The 21,722-nt window shown below is 38.1% G+C and overlaps 1 protein-coding gene across 1 annotated transcript in view; it reads left to right on the forward strand.

Moving 5' to 3' along the window:
* The window catches only part of LOC106089729 (acetylcholine receptor subunit alpha-like), a 601,341-nt gene that overhangs the window by 75,290 nt on the left and 504,329 nt on the right, over positions 1-21,722 (forward strand). Inside the window, exon 2 of the mRNA XM_059367939.1 lies at positions 14,990-15,039. The gene's annotated coding sequence lies outside the window, so the exon portion shown is untranslated. The remainder of the gene's footprint in view (positions 1-14,989; positions 15,040-21,722) is intronic.

The following is a 21,722-nucleotide window of genomic DNA, read 5'->3' on the forward strand; positions in this document are numbered from 1 at the left end:
ATAAAAGAAAATTTTGTGCAAATTTTCTATAAAAGAAAATTTTGTGAAAATTTTCTATAAAAGAAAATTTTGTGAAAATTCTCCATAAAAAAATTTTTGTGAAAATTCTCTATAAAAGAAAATTTTGTGAAAATTCTCTATAAAAGAAAATTTTGTGAAAATTCTCTATAAAAGAAAATTTTGTGAAAATTTTCTATAAAAGAAAATTTTGTGAAAATTTTCTATATAAGAAAATTTTGTGAAAATTTTCTATAAAAGAAAATTTTGTGAGAATTTTCTATAAAAGAAAATTTTGTGAAAATTTTCTATAAAAGAAAATTTTGTGAAAATTCTCTATAAAAGAAAATTTTGAGAAAATTCTCTATAAAAAAATGTTGTGAAAATTTTCTATAGAACATTTTGTGAAAAATTTTCTATAAAAGAAAATTATTTTGTGAAAATTTTCTATAAAAGAAAATTTTGTGAAAATTTTCTATAAAAGAAAATTTTGTGAAAATTTTCTATAAAAGAAAATTTTGTGAAAATTTTCTATAAAAGAAAATTTTGTGAAAATTTTCTATAAAAGAAAATTTTGTGAAAATTTTCTATAAAAGAAAATTTTGTGAAAATTTTCTATAAAAGAAAATTTTGTGAAAATTTTCTATAAAAGAAAATTTTGTGAAAATTTTCTATAAAAGAAAATTTTGTGAAAAATTTCTATAAAAGAAAATTTTGTGAAAATTTTCTATAAAAGAAAATTTTGTGAAAATTTTCTATAAAAGAAAATTTTGTGAAGTTTTAATAATAATTTTCAATACACGAAAAATTTTTGAAAATTTTGCTTTAAAAAAAATTTTTCACGTAGAAGAAAAACTCTTTTCAAGTATTTTTAAATATTAACCAATCTTTCTTTTCTCATCCCTTGTTAAGTTGTTGTTGTTGTACTCTCCAAAAATGTCATATCACCCAAAAACAACCAAGTTGAAAAAAGAAAAAAATCATATCTTAAGTCGTTCACTGAATACATAAGCTGCAACTCATAATGTAAATTATCCCATCATTACAATTGATGCCTTGACAAATTCGTATTACTAAATATGATTTTTTATTCTGGGTCACAATGGGAGTTAGTGCGACAGACTGTGCGGACTGGTGATAAATCTTGCCAACTTTTGGCAGACTGACTGCATTGCCATCGTTGGGCATTTTTTTATTTTTTGTTTTTACTCGGGAATTAATTAATTAATTATTCATTCTAGGGGTCATTGGGCAAGGCAACCTTTTTCACTCCCTCAATTGCTTACTCAGTTTCTTGCCGCTGGTCTCTGTCATATTGGCGACATTGGGTTAAAGGCCTTTGTGCGAGACAACAAATGACTGAGTGGTAATTCATTTTTTGCTTGCTACGGTTTGGTAAGAGCTCGATAATTTATTTTCTGTAGTATCCGGGACGAAAAAGGCATTTATAAAATGTTGTTCTTTCAAAAATAGTCACTTCATCAATTGGGTCGAAGATGTGAAGTGAAAGATAAAAGGAGTGAGAGAGAGAGAGATAGCTTGTGGTGTTAAAATATCCAAGGGTAGTGTAAGAAAGGTTCTGGAAGAACCTCATTTCGCCCAGTAAGCCATTATGTCTTCTTTTAAGACTTACACACACACACACGCACAACAAGCCAGCAAGTAAGGAAGCAATGTAAGTTTTCTCTCTCATTTTTCGAACATTTAAAGGCCTTGTTTCATCGCAAGGCCTTCCCTTAAGTGATTAATCTATAAGTAGGTTATTAATTTGAGTAAATTTTGAATGTCCTGTTTATAGTCGTGCTAAAATTTTAAATGAAATGCTAAGACCAAGTCTTTTAAGGAGGTCATTTAACCATAAAGTCTTTGGCACTCTCACCCTAGACAACAGACTAATCAAAAATAAAGCCTCCATTTTTATAGGCCTCCCCACACACAAAAAGGTATAGCGAAGACCATAGCCTGGCGTCTAAGTAAAAGAAGGCAATTTTTGCCAACTGCTGAATTATTCATAATTCATTTTTATTTACTTACATGACTTCTACTTTTACTTTTCACAATTTTTTATTTGTTTGGGTCTGGATGGGTTTCCTCCAAAGGCTGTGTGTGCGCTCATGGTTAGTACTTCATCCAAATATTTGCATACTAAATATGATGATATTGAAATATTGGCTCTATCAACAAATCGTTTCTTTCATTTTTATTATATCCTCTTTTAGCCTTTACTTTAGAGAGCCAATATCGATTTAAATAAATGTTTACCCAAAACATATTTCCCTCTGGAGGTATTTCCCAAAAGAGGTAAAAACAAACATTAGCAAATGATTAGGTCTTTGTTCATGGATTGATGGGTACACAAATGTTTACAAAGTGATTTTAAGGTGTTTTTTTGGTTTCAACAGGTTGATAAGGATCCTTGGAAAGTCCATGATTGAGGTTATTATGCATTTTCTTCGTAAAACACAAACATAATCTTTAGAGGTTAAAGATCTAAACCGCAGGTGTATCATTTTACACTTAAAGAATCATAAAGCCTGGAAAATTTTTATAAAAAAAAAGACAAGTAAAAAGGCCGAACTTTGGATACCCACCATTCGTCAAAATCCGGTGAAAAATGCATACCTTGTGTTCCAATTTGCACCATATACTAATAAGTACAAGTCATTGTCAATGTATTTATAAAAAAACTATTGATCTTTTTAGCAGTTATATCTAAAAATAAACCGATCTGACACTAATGTCGAAAAGCCTAACATTAGTCACTGTGTCAAATTTCAGTGAAATCGGATTATATGCTCCTACTAGCTGCCCCGGGCCCGCTCCGCTGCGCCTTCGTTTTGCTTTATATGGAACAAAAGTTTCCTTGGAATATTGATTTTCGACAATTAAAGAGCTTTTAGTGATATACCATGCTACGAAAATAGTATATCGATTGACTAACAGTTTAACAATAAAAGTGCCTTTATCTGAATCCCATATGATCTTTAAGTTTGGGTGTAAGGTGTACTCCATTCTTAAAACACTTCATTTCAGCGCAATATTCTCATGATATCTGATTAAGGGGTGTTTTCGGGGGTGAGGTGGTCCCTCAGACACTTGGCTCTGAAAAATATCAGCATCGTGATTTTCTTTAAAATACCATTTATTTAATCCCCATATTGCCATTAGTTTAGGGAAGTTTACACGATGAGGCGTCCCCCAAACATATGGCCCTACAAATAGGTTATCAAATTCGTTTTCTAATCTGAAATACCTTTCATTTGAGCCACATATTGGCATAATTGAAAAATTTTTACAGTTTGGGGGGTGTTCTGGGGAAGGGGTGATGCCCTAAATACATGGTCCTAAATTTGGAGATCAAATTCGTATTCTACTCCCAAATACCTTTATTTGAGCCCCATATTGCGATGGTTAGTTAGAAATTGCTGTTTGGGGGTATTTTGGGAAAGGGGTAGACCCCCAGAAAACTGGTCCCGAATGTAAGTATCAATTCTTGCTCTACCCCCAATTCCTTTCATTTGAGCCCCACATTGACATGGTCGGTAAGTATGCCCCATTTAGGGGAGTTTTGGGGAGTGGGGTGGTCCCTACTAAGCCCTGGAAATATATCAGCAACGTGCTCTATTCCCATATATCTATATATCATGTATTTGAACCTTGCCCTCAAGATTGGATATTAAATTCGTTTTCTAATTTAATTTAGACTCCTTATTGCAAAAGTCAGCAAATATGTCCGTTTTGGGGTATTGGTCCTAAAAACCATAATATTTAGTTCCACTCTCTTTAGGGCCCAAAATGTCTTGGTGAGCAAATACGTCCTATTTGGGGTTGTTATGGTGGTGGGACGTCCTCTAGATAGTTGGTCCCTAATGTTGATATCAGATACGTTGTCTACTCCCAAATACCTTTAATTTGAGCCCCATATTTCGAAAGTCAGTAAACATGACAGGCTTGATGGGTGTTTTGGGGGGATGGGCGGCCACTCAGTGAGTTGTCGTTGAAAATTTATATCGGATTCGTGTTCTACTCTCAAAACCCTCTTATTTGAGCCTCATATAGTCAGCAAAAACTTCCTTTTTGGGTGGTGTTGTGGGGTTGGGGGTGGCTCCATGGACACTTTTCCCGAATATTGACACAAGATTCGAGCTTTACTCCCAAAACCTTTCATTTGAGCTACATATTGCCATGGTCTTAAATTTGCTCCCTTTGGGGGATTTTTTTAGGGGAGAGGCGGCCCTCGAAACACTTGGTCCCATATTTGGATATCAGATTCGTATTCTACATTCAAATACCTTTTATTTAAGCCCCATAATCACCATGGTCAGTAAATAAGTCCATTTTTGGGGAGAGTTTTGGGAAAGGGGTGGACCCCCAAAAACGTGGTCCCACATTTGGATATTAGATTCGTATTCTACTCGCAAACACCTTTCATTTGAGTACCATATTGCCATGGTCGGTAAATATGTCCGATTTAGGGGTGTTTTGGGGCTTAGGATGGTCCCCCTAGCACTTGGTCCGATAATTGGATATCAGATACGTTTTCTTATCCTAAATACCTTTCAATTTGAGTCCCATATTGTTGTAATGGGCCTAAATACATGTTTGGTAGGTTTTAGGGTGGGGCGGCCCCCCTAGGTACCCCATCCGAAATTTGGATACCAAATTTTTAGTTTTAGGGTATTATGGGTATTGACAGCACACATTTCATTTAAATCGCACCACCCATCTCCGAGATCTGGCGTTTCTGTAAATTAGGGTAAGGGGGAGGCTCCGCCACCACCTCTCCCCCCCCCCCCCCCTTAGATATCAAAAAATGTAGTACCCTATTTACCCCACGGGATCATTATACACCATCTGTGAAAATTTTAAGAAAATCGGTTCATCCGTTTCTGAGTCTATAAGGAACACACAAACATATAAACAAACAAACAAACAAACAAACAAACAAAGCACACATTGATTTTTATATATAAGAAGATTATGTGGCCAAGACTTTAATTCGAGATATCGGTCTATATGGCAGCTATATCCAAATCTGGACCGATTTGGGCCAAGTTGCAGAAAATTTTTGGAGAGCCTAACACAACGCACTGTCACAAAATTTCTGCGAAATGGGACAATAAATGCGCCTTTTATATGCCCAAAACCTTAAATCGAGGGATCGGTCTTTAGGTCGATCTGTTCCATATTCCTGAAGTATGTCAAGAGGTTTAACTTAACTCACTTTCCCAAATTTCGGCGATATCGGACAATAAATGGGCCTTTTTGTGGGCCTAAGGCCCTAAATCGGCGGATCGGTCTATATGACAGCTATATCCAAATCTGATCTGTGCCATATTACAGAAGTATGTCGAGGGGCTTAACTTAACTCACTGTCCCAAATTTCGACGACATTGGACAATAAATGTGGCTTTTATGGGCCCAAAATCTTAAATCGAGAGATCGGTCTATGTGGCAGCTATATTCTAATCTGGACCCATCTGGGCCAAATTGTAGAAGGATGTCGAAGGTCCTAACATAACTCATTGTCCCAAATTTCGGCGACATCGGAGATCTGTCCATATATCGGCTATATCCCATTATGGACCGATCTGGGCCAAATTGGAGAAGGATGTCGAGGGCCAAACACAACTCACGGGCCCAAATTTCAGCAAAATCGAATGGTTATGGTCGGAAGACCCAAAATCGGCGGATCGGTTTATATGGCAGCTATATCCAAATCTGGACCGATCTGGGCCAAATTAACGAAGGATATCGAGTGACCTAATATAACTCACGGCCCAAAATTTCAGCAAAATCCGATAATAAATTTTAGGTAAGGTTTGGTGGACGATGTCGATCGCTGGCCGACTTTTGGAATAATTTGAGCTCTGGCCTAGTTGACCTTCGAAACAGCAATCGCCGAACTTTCGAGCCTTGCGGTGATAGCGACTTCTGGTTCGGTTGAAGGGATTAACAGATGTTTTCTATACATATGAAGGTCGACGGGATGACAGTGGGGGAGGCAAGCAAATCGACCGACGACCAATGAAAATGGATGGCAAATGCGAATGAATCACTGTTGTGAACTAATCACTGATGCGATTAGACCGCTAATCGCTTGTAGTGTTTTGCTAACAGACGGGCGGATATGACCGTCTTGATTAAGAGTGTCAAGCTGTTTAATAATATACAGACTTTGTAGAGCTTCAGATTAAAGTGTCAATGAAATTAAACGGCATGACGACGTAAGTGTACCCCCATCCTATGGCGGAGGCTATAAAACTACAAACATTTCTCTCTGGGATTGAGGTAAAAAAAATAAACAACAAGAGAATATTAGAAGCATGCCATTTAATTAAAAGAATACAAGATTGCAAAATTGTTTATCTTTTCTTAAGTGATTTATTTTCAAAAGATAAATTCAACCCGCAGGCCAGGTTTTTCCAAAGAAAAACTGTTCAAGATTCATTTGTTTAGAAATAATTTCAGAGAGTTTATTTAGAAACCCAAACCAAAGTTTCTTTAGGTTTAAACGACCATCATAAGAAAGGTGACAAATTTTTAATTTACAATGCAGCTGTTAGATTTCACACGTTTTTCTATGCCCGAGATAAAACTGAGTGTAAGAAATTGAGTCAAACAAGTGGTTGAAACTCAAATGGAAATCTTTAAGCAAATATAGGGAATGGAGTTCATAGAAAGTTAAACATAAACAAAGTTTAGAAATAAATGAAAAAAATTGAAAAAAAGAAATTTAAAACTCAAAATTTGTTTATATCTATTTTTTCCCTATAATTTAAGACAAACTGCATCATTGCCAAGTTCTGCAAACTTTTTTGGCTTAAAAAATTTCGCAACAACCTGGAGAATAACAATAGCCAACGATTGTCCATCAAGGACTGGTAGCGGGAGATGATTTCTTTCGTAAAATTCCCATTGTCCCTATTGCCGGACAATGACTACAATGCCCAGAGCAATGTTCCAAAGAATGGTTTCACTCATTCGGAAAGACTTATGATTTCCATCGCGCGCCCCTTCACATCTCAAGCTATAGCTTTTAGTTTCTTCCTGCTTTCGCCTTCTTCTGCCCACACACACACACATAAAACTTAGCCCATGTTCTCAAAATCGTTCCATTATTGATTTGCTTTTGTGGTAATTCGAAGCCATTCAATAAATGTTGTATGGCCATTTGTATAAATTCTCAAACGCTATGTAGCCATAATGGGGCCCTTCCATTCACATCATTTCACTTGAATTCATTTCATTTCGAATCAATTCGTCCGCACATTTAACGCAGCCACAGTTCTGCACAACCAGGAGACTTTGTTGTGTGGAATTTTTGTTATGCCCTACACTGCACGATAGAGCCGGAAGGTGTTGTAACTTACATTACACGTTTATTATGGGCAAAATAAACTTTAACGAAAATAAAATAGAATTAAAGCATCCAATTTTTAGTTTACTATAAAGAAAATATTCCTAAAGCTCCAAAATACTTCTAAACCAAGTAAAAAAGGCATTAAGTTCGGCCGGGCCAACTTTGGATACCCACCACTTCGGGTATATATGTGAACAACCTTTCGTCAAAATCCAGTGAAAAATGCATACCTTATGCCCCATAGCAGCTATATAGACATATCAAACGATTTAGACCAAATGCTTATAAGTACAAGTCATTGTTCAACCGAGAGATCGGTCTTTATGGCAGCTATATTCAAATCTGGTTCGATCTGAGCTAAATTGAAGACCAATATCGAAGAGCCCAACACACCTCACTGTCCCAAATTTCGCCGACATCGGACAATAAATGCGGATAATAAATGCGGCTCTAATGGGCCTAAGACCCTAAATCGGATGATCGGTCTATATGACAGCTATATCCAAATCTTGGCCGATCTGGGCCAATTTGACGGAGGATGTCGAAGAGACCAACATTACTCACTGTCCCAAATTTCAGCTAAATCGGATAATAAATGTGGCTTTTATAGGCCTAAGAGCCTAAATTGGAAAATCGATCTATATGGCAGCTATATCCAAAATTGGGCCCATCTGGGCCAAATTGACGGAGGATGTTAAAAGGCCTATCACAGCTCACTGTCCCAAATTTCAACAAAATCGGATAATAAATGTGGCTTTTATGGGCCTAAGACCCTAAATCGGAGGATCGGTCTATATGGCAGCTATAGCCAAATTTGGACCGATCTAGGCCAAATTGACGAAGGATGTCGAAGGGTCTAACACAGCTCACTGTCCCAAATTTCAGCAAAATCGGATAATAAATGTGGCTTTTATGGGCCTAAGACCCTAAATCGGTCGATCGGTCTATATGGGGGCTATATCAAGATATAGTCCGATATAGCCCATCTTCGAACTTAACCTGCTTATGGACAAAAAAAGAGTCAAGAGCCATTTCCGAGCCTATAATGTATATACATTATTGATCAGCGTAAAAATCTAAGACGATCTAGACATGTCCGTCCGTCTGTCTGTTGAAATCACGCTACAGTCTTTAAAAATAGAGATATTGAGCTGAAATTTTGCACAGACTCTTTTTTTTGTCCATTAGCAGGTTAAGTTCGAAGATGGGCTATATCAGACTTTATAATGATATAGATCCCATATAGACCGATCGACCATTTTAGGGTCTTAGGCCCATAATAGCCTCATTTATTATCCGATTTTGCTGAAATTTGGGACAGTGAGTTGTGTTAGGCCTTTTAACATCCTCCGTCAATATGGCTGCTATATCAGGTTATGGACCGATTTGAACCATACTTGGCACAGTTATAAGATAAGAATTGCGCCATCTAGATTCTCAAAAAGTCAAGACCCAAAATCGGTTTATATGGCAGCTATATCAGGTTATGGACCGATTTGTACCATACGTGACACAGTTATTGGAAGTTATAGCAAAACACTATGTGCAAAATTTCATTCCAATCGGATAAGAATTGCGCCCTCTAGAGGCTCAAGAAGTCAAGACCCAAGATCGGTTTATATGGCAGCTATATCCGGTCATTATCCGATTTGAACCATACTCAGCAAAGTTTTTGGATATCATAACAAAATACGTCGTGCAAAATTTCATTCCAATCGGATAAGAATTGCGCCCTTAAGAGGCTTAAGAAGTCAAGACCTAAGATCGGTTTATATGGCTGCTATAACAAAACATGGACAGATATGGTCCATTTACAATACCAACCAACCTACACTAATAAGAAGTATTTGTCGAAAGCACGCTAACTTTCAAAGGAGTTAAGCTAGCCCCTTGAAATTTTATACAAATACTTCTTTAGTGTAGGTCGGTTGGGATTGTAAGTGGGATATATCTGTCCCCGTTTTGATGTAGCTGCCATATAAACCGATCTGGGATTTTGAGTTCTTGAGCCTCTGGGGGCACAATTCTCATCTGATTTGGCTGAAATTTTGCATGAGATGTTTAATTATGACTTTCCATAACTGTGTTGAGTATGGTTGAATACGGTCCATAACCTGATATAGCTGTCAGATAAACCTATCTTGGGTCTTGACTTCTTGAGCCACTAGATGGTGCAATAATTATTCAATTTGTCTGAAATTTTGCATGACATGTTTTTTTTCCGACTTCCAATTGTGCAAAAATTAACTATTTCGTACTTTTTTGTTTCTAAACGTACGAATATCAACCAACCCAGCCTTATCTCGCCAGCTCCTCCGACCCAAGACCAAATTTCTTGCCAAATTCCAGCCTGTGTTCACTGGTTTTGTTTCTTAGATTTCACAGTACGTTCAAAATAAAAATCCATTCCTATTGTTTATGGGTGCTTTGTTTTCTTTTTTCGTCAGCTACCAACAACAAATTGCACTTTCAAATTGAAATCAAAGACGGAGGAGATGTAGCGTTCGAAAACAAAACACCATGAATTCAAAATCCCCCTCAAAAAATTTTCAAACTAAAACAAATCACGTTTATTTTTGCAAGCCATTTGCTGTCACTCACCCCTAACATTAGTGACGTCCATGAACGGTCATCTGTCAATGTTTATTCAGAAAGTTGGTCGTTCACAGAGTGATTTCGGCTTGGATGTTATGCTTGGTTTTTTCAATCTTTCATGTTGGACAACAGCGAGGCAGTTGTAACACCGTTTACTCTGCTCCTATGGGGGTTTTATTGAAATTTATGCTACACAAACACACAGACACACATACAATTGTCGACAAATACTGGACCTCAATGAGTTTTGGCGTCTGGAAGTTAAAAAAAAATGTGAAGCCTCAGAAAGCATTCAACATTTGTCGGATTGACCTTTGGTGATAAATTTGTTTATTTAACGCTTGTTTGGGAAACTTAGGGGGGGAAATGCCAACTAAATGTAAAGTGTAACACCATGCCAGTGAGGGGTTTTTTTTTTCATTCAGCCTTTCTCCAAGGCAAACCCTTATATTTTGGCTTCTCTCCCCCAAAAAAAGGAGCAGGTAAGCCAAAACTCTCTCCTTTTTTTCTTCATAAGGTTTTGCCATATCCCCAAAAGTCCTGAAACGAAATCTTCCTTTCAGATCCTTTCATTAAATAAGCCTATTTGTTCAAGTAGGTCTTATCAATAAAATAGAAAAAAGATTTCCTTGTCATGTGTGTGCGTGTGTGTGCTTGTTATGTTTGCAGCAGGTATTGAATGGACCTGTAAGAATTTTTAAGCGCCACAGCTGTGTGGTCAGAAAGTAGCATTGCTGGTCAGACAACCGGCCAGCCACTCGAAATATTAAATATTAATGGGTTTTGCAACCCAACCAACAACCCTTGGGAAGGGATTTGTGGAGCTCAAGATAATAGAGTTTTGGGAAGACTGTCATGTTATTTGTAAAAGGGACAAGAGGACTACAGAGCAGTAGCCCTTTTTAAAAATAGAATATAAAAAATCAAAATCAGACAAAAGAGAATCAGAAAAGTAAGTAACAAATTATGCTAGAGGGAGAAAAGATATTTTAAATTTAAATTTGGATTTGTTTTTATTTTAAAAAAAATTTATATATAGATAAACAAGAAAAAAATGTGTTAAAATCGGTCTTAGCCATTGCTGTGGATCACATGCGACAAGTTCTCGGCACAATCTCTATATAAGATCACAAGACTATGCCATGTCGTAATGAAAAGGCTTGGAAAGAAAAGCCCAAATATGGAAAAGGATGATAAGACAATGTGGATTATTGTAACCATCCTATGCCCATCCTATCCCTAAACAAGACCAAACTAAGTAAAAGTGTGCTAAATTCGGCCGGGCCGAATCTTATATACCCTCCACCATTGATCGCATTTGTCGAGCTCTTGCCACGGTATCTCTTTGTAGGCAAACAAAAAATAAAAGAATTTCTATGTTATAGGAACAATATCAAGTTATGGTTCATTTCGGACCATAATTGAACTGAATATTGGAGACCATTGTGAAAAATTTCAGCCAAATCTAGTAAGAATTGCGCACTTTAGGGCTGAAGAAGTAAAATAGGGAGATCGGTTTATAGGGTAGTTGTAAAAGGCTATAAACCGATTCATGCCATATTCGACACGTATGTCAAAGGTCATGAGAGAAGCCGCTGTACAAAATTTCAGCCAACTCGGATAATATTGGGTTGCCCAAAAAGTAATTGCGGATTTTTTAAAAGAAAGAAAATGCATTTTTAATAAAATTAGAATGAACTTTAATCAAATATACTTTTTTTACACTTTTTTTCTAAAGCAAGCTAAAAGTAACAGCTGATAACTGACAAAAGAAAAAATGCAATTACAGAGTCACAAGCTGTGAAAAAATTTGTCAACGCCGACTATATGAAAAATCCGCAATTACTTTTTGGGCAAGCCAATACTTGCGCCTTTTGGAGGCTCAAGAAGTCAAGATCCCATATCGGTTTACATGGCAGCTATATCGGTTTATGGACCGATTTGAACTATTCTTAGCACAGTTGTAGAAAGTCATAAAAAAACACCTCATGCAATTTTTCAGCCAAATCGGATAATAATTGCGCCCTCTAGTGGCTCAAGAAGTCAAGACCCCAGATCTTTTTTTTTTTTTTGGCAGCTATATTAGGTTATGGACCGATTTGCACCATTTTTATTGCAGTTGTTGAAAGTCATAAAAAAACACCTCATGCATTTTTTCAGCCAAATCTAATAGGAATTGCGCACTCTAGATGCTCAAGAAGTCAAGATCCCAGATCGGTTTATATGGCAGCTATATCAGGTTATAGACTGATTTCAACCATACTCAGCACAGTTGTTGGAAGTCCCAATAAAACACCTAATGCTAAATTTCCGTCAAATCGGAAAGGAATTGGGCACTCTAGACGCTCAAGAAGTCAAGACCCAAGATAGGTTTATATGACAGATATATCAGGTTATGAACCGATTTCAACCATACTCCGCACAGTTGCTGGAAGTCATTATAAAACACCTCATGCAAAATTTCAGCCAAATCGGAAAATATATGTGCCCTCTAGCGGCTCAAGAAGTCAAGACCCCATATAGGTTTATATGACAGCTATATCAGGTTATGAACCGATTTCAACCATACTTAGCCCAGTTGTTACATTAAAACACCTCATGCAGAATTTCAGCCAAATCGGATAAGAATTGTGCCTTCTAGCGACTCAAGAATTCAAGATCCCAGATCAGTTTATATGGCAGAGGTATGAAGTAACGTTGGGGGCTGCTCAGGCTTCCATAATTGCGCCAGACCTATGGAATATATATTCCTTTGAATATTCAAAATTGCAAATTTTGAACCATATTAAATTCCGATATCGGAACGCTCAAAACAACTCACAGTTTCATATTTGAGCGAAATCGGGTACTAAATAAAGATTTTATGGGCTTTAGAACGTTTATCGGCAGATCGATATATATGACAGCTATATCTAAATATAGTCCGATCCGAACAATATTTGGGTCAGATGTCGGTAGACCTAAAATTACTCATTGTTTCAAATTTCAGCGAACTCGAGAGAAAAACAAGTAAAAAGGCGTTAAGTTCGGCCGGGCCGAACTTTGGATACCCACAACCACGAGTATATATATGAACCACCTTTCGTCAGAATCAAGAGATCGGTCTATATGGCATCTATAGCCAAATCTGAACCGATCTGGGCCAAATTGAAGAAAGATGTCGAATAGCCCAACACAACTCACACAAATTTCGGTGAAATCGGACAATAAATGTGCCTTTTATGAACCCAAAACCTTATATCGAGAGATCGGTCTCTATGGCAGCTATATTCAAATCTAGACCGATCTGTGCTATATGGCAGAAAGATGTCGAGGGTTGTCACTCAATTCAATGTTCCAAATTTCAACGACATTGAACAATAAATGCGCCATCTATGGGCCCAAAACCATAAATCGAGAGATCGGTCTATATGCCAGCTATATCTAAACTGTCTAAACCGATCTAGGCCAAATAAAAGAAGTATGTCGAAGGGCCTAGCACAACTCACTGTTCCAAATAAATAAATGCGCCTTTTATGGGCCTAAGACCTTAAATCGAGAGATCGGTCTATATGCCAGCTATTTCCAAATCTCAACCGATCTGGGCCAAATTGAGGAGGGATGTCGAAGGACCTAACACAACTCACTTTCCCAAATTTCAGCAAAATCGGATAATAAATGTGGTCTTTATGGGCGTAAGACCCTAAATCGGCGGATCGGTCTATATGGGGGCTATATGAAGATATAGTCCCATAAAGCTCATCTTCGAACTTATGGACAAAAAAAGAATCTGTGCAATGTTTCAGCTCAATATCTCTATTTTTAAAGACTGTAGAGTGATTTTAACAGACGGACGGACATGGGTAGATCGTATTAGTATATAAATTCTTGATCGTCGTGACATTTTATGTCGAACTAGCCATGACCGTCCGTCCGTCTGTCCGTCCGTCTGTCCGTCCGTCTGTCCGTCCGTCTGTCCGTCCGTCTGTCCGACCGTCTGTCCGTCCGTCTGTCCGTCCGTCTGTCCGTCCGTCTGTCCGTCCGTCTGTCCGTCCGTCTGTCCGTCCGTCTGTCCGTCCGTCTGTCCGTCCGTCTGTCCGTTCGTCTGTCCGTCCGTCTGTCCGTCCGTCTGTCCGTCCGTCTGTCCGTCCGTCTGTCCGTCCGTCTGTCCGTCCGTCTGTCCGTTCGTCTGTCCGTCCGTCTGTCCGTCCGTCTGTCCGTCCGTCTGTCCGTCCGTCTGTCCGTCCGTCTGTCCGTCCGTCTGTCCGTCCGTCTGTCCGTCCGTCGGTCTGTCGAAAGCACGCTAACTTCCGAAGGAGCAAAGCTAGCCGCTTGAATTTTTGCACAAATACTTCTTATTAATGTAGGTCGGTAGGAATTGTAAATGGGCCATATCGGTCCATGTTTTGATTTAGCTGCCATATAAACCGATCTTGGGTCTTGACTTCTTGAGCCTCTAGAGGGCGCAATTCTTATCCGATTCAAATAAAATTTTGTAAGACGTGTTTTGTTATGATATCCAACAACTGTGCCAAGTATGGTTCAAATCGGTCAGTAACCTGATATAGCTGCCATAAAAACCGATCTTGGGTCTTGACTTCTTGAGCCTCTAGAGGGCGCAATTCTTATCCGATTGGAATGAAATTTTGTACGACGGATCCTCTCATGACCATCAACATACATGTTTATTATGGTCTGAATCGGTCTATAGCCTGATACAGCTCCTATATAAATCGATCTCTCTATTTTACTTCTTGAGTGCCCAAAGGGCGCAATTCTTATTCGAATTGGCTGACATTTTACACAGGTCTCCAATATATAATTTAATTGTGGTCCAAATCGGACCATATCTTGATATCGCTCTAATAGCAGAGCAAATCTTTTCTTTTATCCTTTTTTTGTCTAAGAAGAGATGTCGGGAAAAGAACTCGACAAATGCGATCCATGGTGGAGGGTATATAAGATTCAGCCCGACCGAACTTGGCATGCTTTTACTTGTTAGCAAATTCTCTGCTTAAAAATTGGAAATTAATGAGTTTTTCTATTTTTTTACAGGTAATTTATCTCTTCGTCATTTTATATGATTTTTGTACAATACGTTGTAGGTGAGTATCCAGAGAAAATTTTGAAAGCTTACTGACAAAAACTCACTACTTGTAGGAAAATGTTTTTATTTGATTTTAAAAATTATTTACCAAAAAACTTTATAATATCCTCCATGAAAGATCTATCGTTGAAAAACTGTTCTCTTTCTCTTTAAATTCCTGGGAAGATCCTTAAAACTATTTACACTTTTTCAACCCTAAAGTAATTTCATTCCTTATATCGCTCCAACCTTAAAAAATATAACTGTACCCCATAACGAAAAAGACATGAATTGTGCCATTAACTTCGCCCCATTGCAGTTCTAAATTGGCATAATAGCTTCTCCGGTGCTACCTTAGTAACGGGTAGAGGAAACAGCGACAAGAATCTAAAAGTCGAACACCAAAAAAAAAAACAAAGAACAATTTTAGAATTTGGCGTCAACTACGATAAATTGTTGTTGTTTGCTTCAAAGTTTGTTTGTATGCCAGTTCACCAACTTGCCTCAATTTTCAAGTTACCGCCTTAGATCTTCCTTTGGGCCCCCCCTCTCCCCTTTGCCTTTTTTCAAATTTGGCCGTATGCCCGTAATTAGATTTACTTTTTCAAAAGAAAACAAAACAGATTGACGGGAATGTGAGCAAAGCATTCTTTTTTGAAATTGGAAAATAGTTTGGCTATTTCGATAGTAGTTTCGTTCATTCGTTCGTTTCGTTTTATGTACCAAAAGTTTTCCCAGCTCACCGTAAACAAAAAATTTTGTGCAATTTTTGTTATGCTTCCAAAAGTATGCTCGGCATTAAAGGCCAAAATAACTTGGACACTGAAATTGAGATCAACACCGAACAATGCCACCGCTGATATTGAGAACAAATGCATTAAGACAAGAAAATGAAAATGCTTTGCTTCTGGTTAAGACAAGTGCAGTTTTAATTTGATATGGGGGAAGATTAGATGCCAAATTTAGAAGGGGAAAATGCCTTCATTATGCGGAGAAAATGACCATAAGAGATTTGTTTCAAGATGTAAAAGGCAGCTAGGAAATGAGGGCGATAACGGCAAGACAAACAAGTACAAGTATTTATGGCGAACAGTGGCCGAAAGGGCAAAAAAGTGGGAGAAATTGAACAATTTCACATACGACAGACAGAGGGAGCTCGAAAAAGAAAGTATTTCTTATGGAGTCTTAGAGCAATGTTTGAGGTTGTACAAACAAAATGAGTTAGGAAAGGCAAAAGTCGGGCAGCGCCGACTATATAGTACCCTCCACCACCGAGTCCACTGTACGATGAAAATCTATGTTAAAATCTAGTCAGACATTGAGTTTGCATGCCTATTGAAAAACTAGTAAGGAAGGACAAAAACAGAGAGGTGCCGACTGTATAATACCCTACACGTTCCCCATAAGTACAATGTGGGAGCTATATAAAATTCTGAAGCAATTTCGAAGGACCCCGATGCATGTTTTTCGATACGTTATTAAACAATCCGTAACAAATTTCGATCAACTACGTTACGGTTGACAAATGACAAAATTATTGCAAATTAGCCAAAAGCTGACCAACATATATATGGGAGCTATATCTAATTCTGAACCAATTTCGAGCAAACTTCTCGGATAATGTGGTAGTCGTCGAGGAAAGCTTTGTGCAAAATTTTGGCAAGATTGGTCAAACAGTGCGCCTGCAGTGGCTCTTGGAGTGAAAATCGGGCGATATGCATATATGATAGCTATATCTAATTTAAGATTTATTTATGAAATTCGCTAGCAATGTCGAGAGTCATAAGAAAATCCCTTCTGCCAAATTTCGATAGAATCGGTTAAAAAATGAGCACTTTATTGCAATATTTCTCAAAATCGGACGAACATATCTATGGGAGCTATATCAAAATCTGAACCGATTTCGAGCAAACTGCTCAGATACTGTGGCAGTGTTCGCGGAAAGCGTTTTGCAAAATTTTGGCAGGATGGGTTAATAAATGCGCTTTCTGTGACTCTAGAAGTTTAAATCGGGAGATATATATATGAGAGCTATATCTAAATCTGCACAGATTTCCATGAAACTCACCGGTAATGTCGAGAGTATAGGAGAAATCTTTCCTGCCAAATTTCGAGAGAATCGATTGACAAATGACCATTTTATTGCAATATAACTGCAAATCGGACGAACATATATATGGGAGCTATATCTAAATCTGAACCGATTTCGAGCAAACCTTATAGAGATTGTGGAAATCATTAAGGAAAGCTTTGTACGAAGTTTTAGGAAGATTGGTAAGCAAATGAGCTCGCAGTGTATCTAGGAGTGAAAATCGGGCGACAAATAAAGGGTGATTTTTTTGAGGTTAGGATTTTCATGCATTAGTATTTGACAGATCACGTGGGATTTCAGACATGGTGTCAAAGAGAAAGATGCTCAGTATGCTTTGACATTTCATCATGAATAGACTTACTAACGAGCAACGCTTGCAAATCATTGAATTTTATTACCAAAATCAGTGTTCGGTTCGAAATGTGTTCATTCACCGTTCAGCGATGAGGCTCATTTCTGGTTGAATGGCTACGTAAATAAGCAAAATTGCCGCATTTGGAGTGAAGAGCAACCAGAAGCCGTTCAAGAACTGCCCATGCATCCCGAAAAATGCACTGTTTGGTGTGGTTTGTACGCTGGTGGAATCATTGGACCGTATTTTTTCAAAGATGCTGTTGGACGCAACGTTACGGTGAATGAACACATTTCGAACCGAACACTGATTTTGGTAATAAAATTCAATGATTTGCAAGCGTTGCTCGTTAGTAAGTCTATTCATGATGAAATGTCAAAGCATACTGAGCATCTTTCTCTTTGACACCATGTCTGAAATCCCACGTGATCTGTCAAATACTAATGCAAGAAAATCCTAACCTCAAAAAAATCACCCTTTATATATGAGAGCTATATCCAAATCTGAACCGATTTCCATTAAATTCACCAGAAATGTCACCAGAGAGTCATAAGAAAATCCTTCCTGCCAAATTTCTAGAGAATCGGTTAACAAAAGACCATTTTATTGCAATATTTCTCAAAATCGGACGAACATATATCTGGGAACTATATCTAAATCTGAACCGATTTCTATAAAATTAACGAGAAATATCGAAAGTCCTAAAAAATCCGTTCTCCCGAATTTCGAGAGAATCGATTAACAAATGACCTTTTAATTGTACAATTACTGAAAATCGTACGAACATATATATGGGAGCTATATGCAAATCTGAACCGATTTTTTCCAGTTTCAATAGGCTATGTCTCTAGGCCGAAAAACATGCCTGTAGCAAATTTGAAGACGATCGGATGAAAACTGTGACCTGTAGTTTGTACACAAATTAACATGGACAGACGGGCAGACAGACAGACAGACAGACGGACAGACATACGGACAGACAGACAAACAGACAGACAGACAGATGGACAGACAGGCGGACAGACAGATGGACAGACGCACAGACAGACAGACAGACAGACGGACAGACAGACGGACAGACAGACGGACGGACAGACAGACGGACATAGCAACATCGAATCAGAAAGTGATTCTGAGTCGATTGGTATACTTATCAATGGGTCCATCTCTCTCCCTTCTGGGTGTTACAAACAAATGCACTAAGTTATAATACCCTGTACCACAGTGGTGGTGTAGGGTATAATGAATAGAACCATGTTAGATGTTCTTATGATAGCACCGAAATTGTAGCTTCTACAGCCTTAGAAGGCCAAATCGGATGAAGTATATATATGGGAGCAATATCTTAATCTGGTCCGATATTTATGAAATTTTGCACACGTAATGTGACATCAAATAAAACATCTCGTACAACATCCTGGACTAATATTGTGGCTACTAAAGCCATAAAAGGCCATATCGGATGAAATACATGTGCAAATTTTGCCCCTGAACATTCCACTTAGGAACTGGGGCAAACTTCTCACATATCAATGAGTGCAGTCCGATTCAAGTTTAGGCTCAATGATAAGGGGCCTCCTTTTTATAGCCGAGTCCGAACGGCGTGCCGCAGCGCGACATCTCTGTCGAGAGAAGTTTTACATGGTACCTCACAAATGTTGCCAGCTTTAGGTAGGGGAAAACCAACGCTGAAAATTTTTTCTGATGGTCTCGCTAGGAATCGTACCCAGGCGTTAAGGGTCTTAGGCGGACATGCTAACCTCTGCGCTACGGTGGCCTCCTGAAATATATATATTTATATATATGGGAGCTATATCTAAATCTGGATAAAAATCAATAGCCTTTTTCCCTGGACAAAAAAAGAGACTTGTGCAAAATTTCATGGCAATCGAACAACAAATGCGACTTGTACCTTGATCACAAGAATACATGGACATACAGACGGACACTGCTAAATCGAATCAGGAAGTGATTCTTAGCCGATCGGTATACTCATCTATGGGTCTAGCACTTCTCTTTCTTATCGTTGCAAACAAATGCACAAAGTTATAATACCCTATACCAGAGTGGTGGTGTAGGATAGTATACCCCATCCCATGGTGTAGAGTATAAAACTTTTGTAGATGATATTAAATTCTCAAGTTTTCATTCCAACTGTAAACTCTACTAGAAATGTTCTTCTGAACAAAAAATAAAAGATTTTTCCCATTTTAATATTCCTAGTTAGTTGTCTATCCTTTTTGTTTGGTAATGCGGGTCTTTTTACGCTATACCCCACTCCCTGTGGTGCGGGCAGAACCCCTTCTCCTCACTGCATGGTGCCCAAATACGAAACCATGTACAGCCATAGTTGACCCTGAACTAAATGCCTTTTGCCAATTGTGAACACTCCTGGCTAAGGTTAAATCCTGCTGATTCCTGGAAATTGTAAACATGATTTGCCATGATTTCATGTTTCACAACAACAGACAATGAATGAATGAATGGCATAGCAACAAACATCAAGTTAAGCTTGAAAATCCCCTACCATGACAACAATTGCTCCTTTGGGCCGGACTATGACTGTGGGAGTGATGTTCAAAAACTGACCGAGGGAATCGTGGTATGGGATATTGTTAACCGTTTTGGGTAGAGGCAAGAACAAGAACCCAACAAAAAAAAATACCAAATACAATGACAGAGGTCACGTTGATAAAACCTACCATTGACACGTTCTTTTTGTTAAAATACAAATAACTCTACACCAGCCAAAAAACGTCTCCCTGATATCATTCCTCCATCCATCCTCCCCCAAAACCGCCCTACCACAACTACCTTTCCCATATATTGTTTAAGCAGGACAAGCAATGCATAACAAATATTCGCATTGTAGAATATCCCAAATAATTCCAAAAAGAAAAACAACAAAAAACATGTCCCACTCCTGTTGAAAAACTAACGGCCACAGCAACGTTAAAGAAAAGCAATTAGCTATGAGATCGGCACGTGATATGATAGATTTTAACCCCGGAAAAGGTGGTCTGTTACGCTTCGGCAATTAAAGACAAACCAATGCCCAAATAATTAATGGAAATTAGAGTGGCAAGGCTTACTACAAAGAGAGAAAAAAGAAAAATTGCAAAGAATGGCATTCATTGACTTCAACTACGACCACGGAAGTCAATGTGGGAAAAATGGTTACTCATTACAAGAAGTTTTTAGCTAAAACGCAAAAGTAAAACAAAACAGAGGGCGAAAGGCCAAAGCAAAAGTGTAAGGGAGCAATTTAATATAGACAAAGGATGGACCATAGGATAGAGAAAGAAACAAAAAAGCAATACTAGAGCGTGCTAAGTTCGGCCGGGCCGAATCTTTTATACCCTCCACCATGGATCGCATTAGACGAGTTCTATGCGGGGTATCTCTTTATATCAAGCCATAGTCCGATTCGGACCATAAATTAATGCTAAACATTGTAGAAGTCATTGAGAAATATTTCAGTCCATTCGGATAAAAATTGTGCCTTGTAGGAGTTCGAGAAGCAAAATCGGGAGATAGGTTTGTATGGGAGCTGTATGAATCGATCAATAGCTTGATCGATTCAGATTATGTTAGACCCGTATGTTGAAGGTGATGAGAGAAGCCGTTGTACGAAATTTCTGCCAAATCTGTCGGTCTGTCTGTTGAAATCACGCTACAGTCTTCAAAAATAGAGATATTGAGCTTAAACTTTGCACAGATTCTTTTTTTGTCCATAAGCAGGTTAAGTTCGAAGATGGGCTATATCGGACTATATCTTGATATAGCCCCCATATAGAATGATCCGCCGATTTAGGGTCTTAGGCCCTAAAAAGCCACATTTATTATCCGATTTAGCTGAAATTTTGGACAGTGAGTTATGTTAGGCCGCTTGACATCCTTCATCAATTTGGCCCAGATCGGTCCAGATATAGCTGTCATATAGACCGATCCTACGATTTAAGGTCCCAGGCCCCTAAAAACCACATTTATTTATCCGATTTAGCTGAAATTTGGGACAGTGAGTTGTGTTAGACCCTTCGACTTCCTTCGTCAAATTGGCCCAGATCGGTCCAGATTTGGATATAGCTGCCATATAGACCGATCCAATAATTTAGGGTGTTAGGCCCATAAAAGCCACATTTATTACCCGATTTTGTTGAAAATTGGGACAGTGAGTAGTGTTAGGTCTTTCGACATCCTTTGTCACTTTGGCTCAGATCGGTCCAGATTTGGATATAGCTGCCATATAGACCGATCT

The sequence above is a fragment of the Stomoxys calcitrans genome, chromosome 4 (genome assembly GCF_963082655.1).
Source record: "Stomoxys calcitrans chromosome 4, idStoCalc2.1, whole genome shotgun sequence".
Classification (NCBI taxonomy): domain Eukaryota; kingdom Metazoa; phylum Arthropoda; class Insecta; order Diptera; family Muscidae; genus Stomoxys; species Stomoxys calcitrans.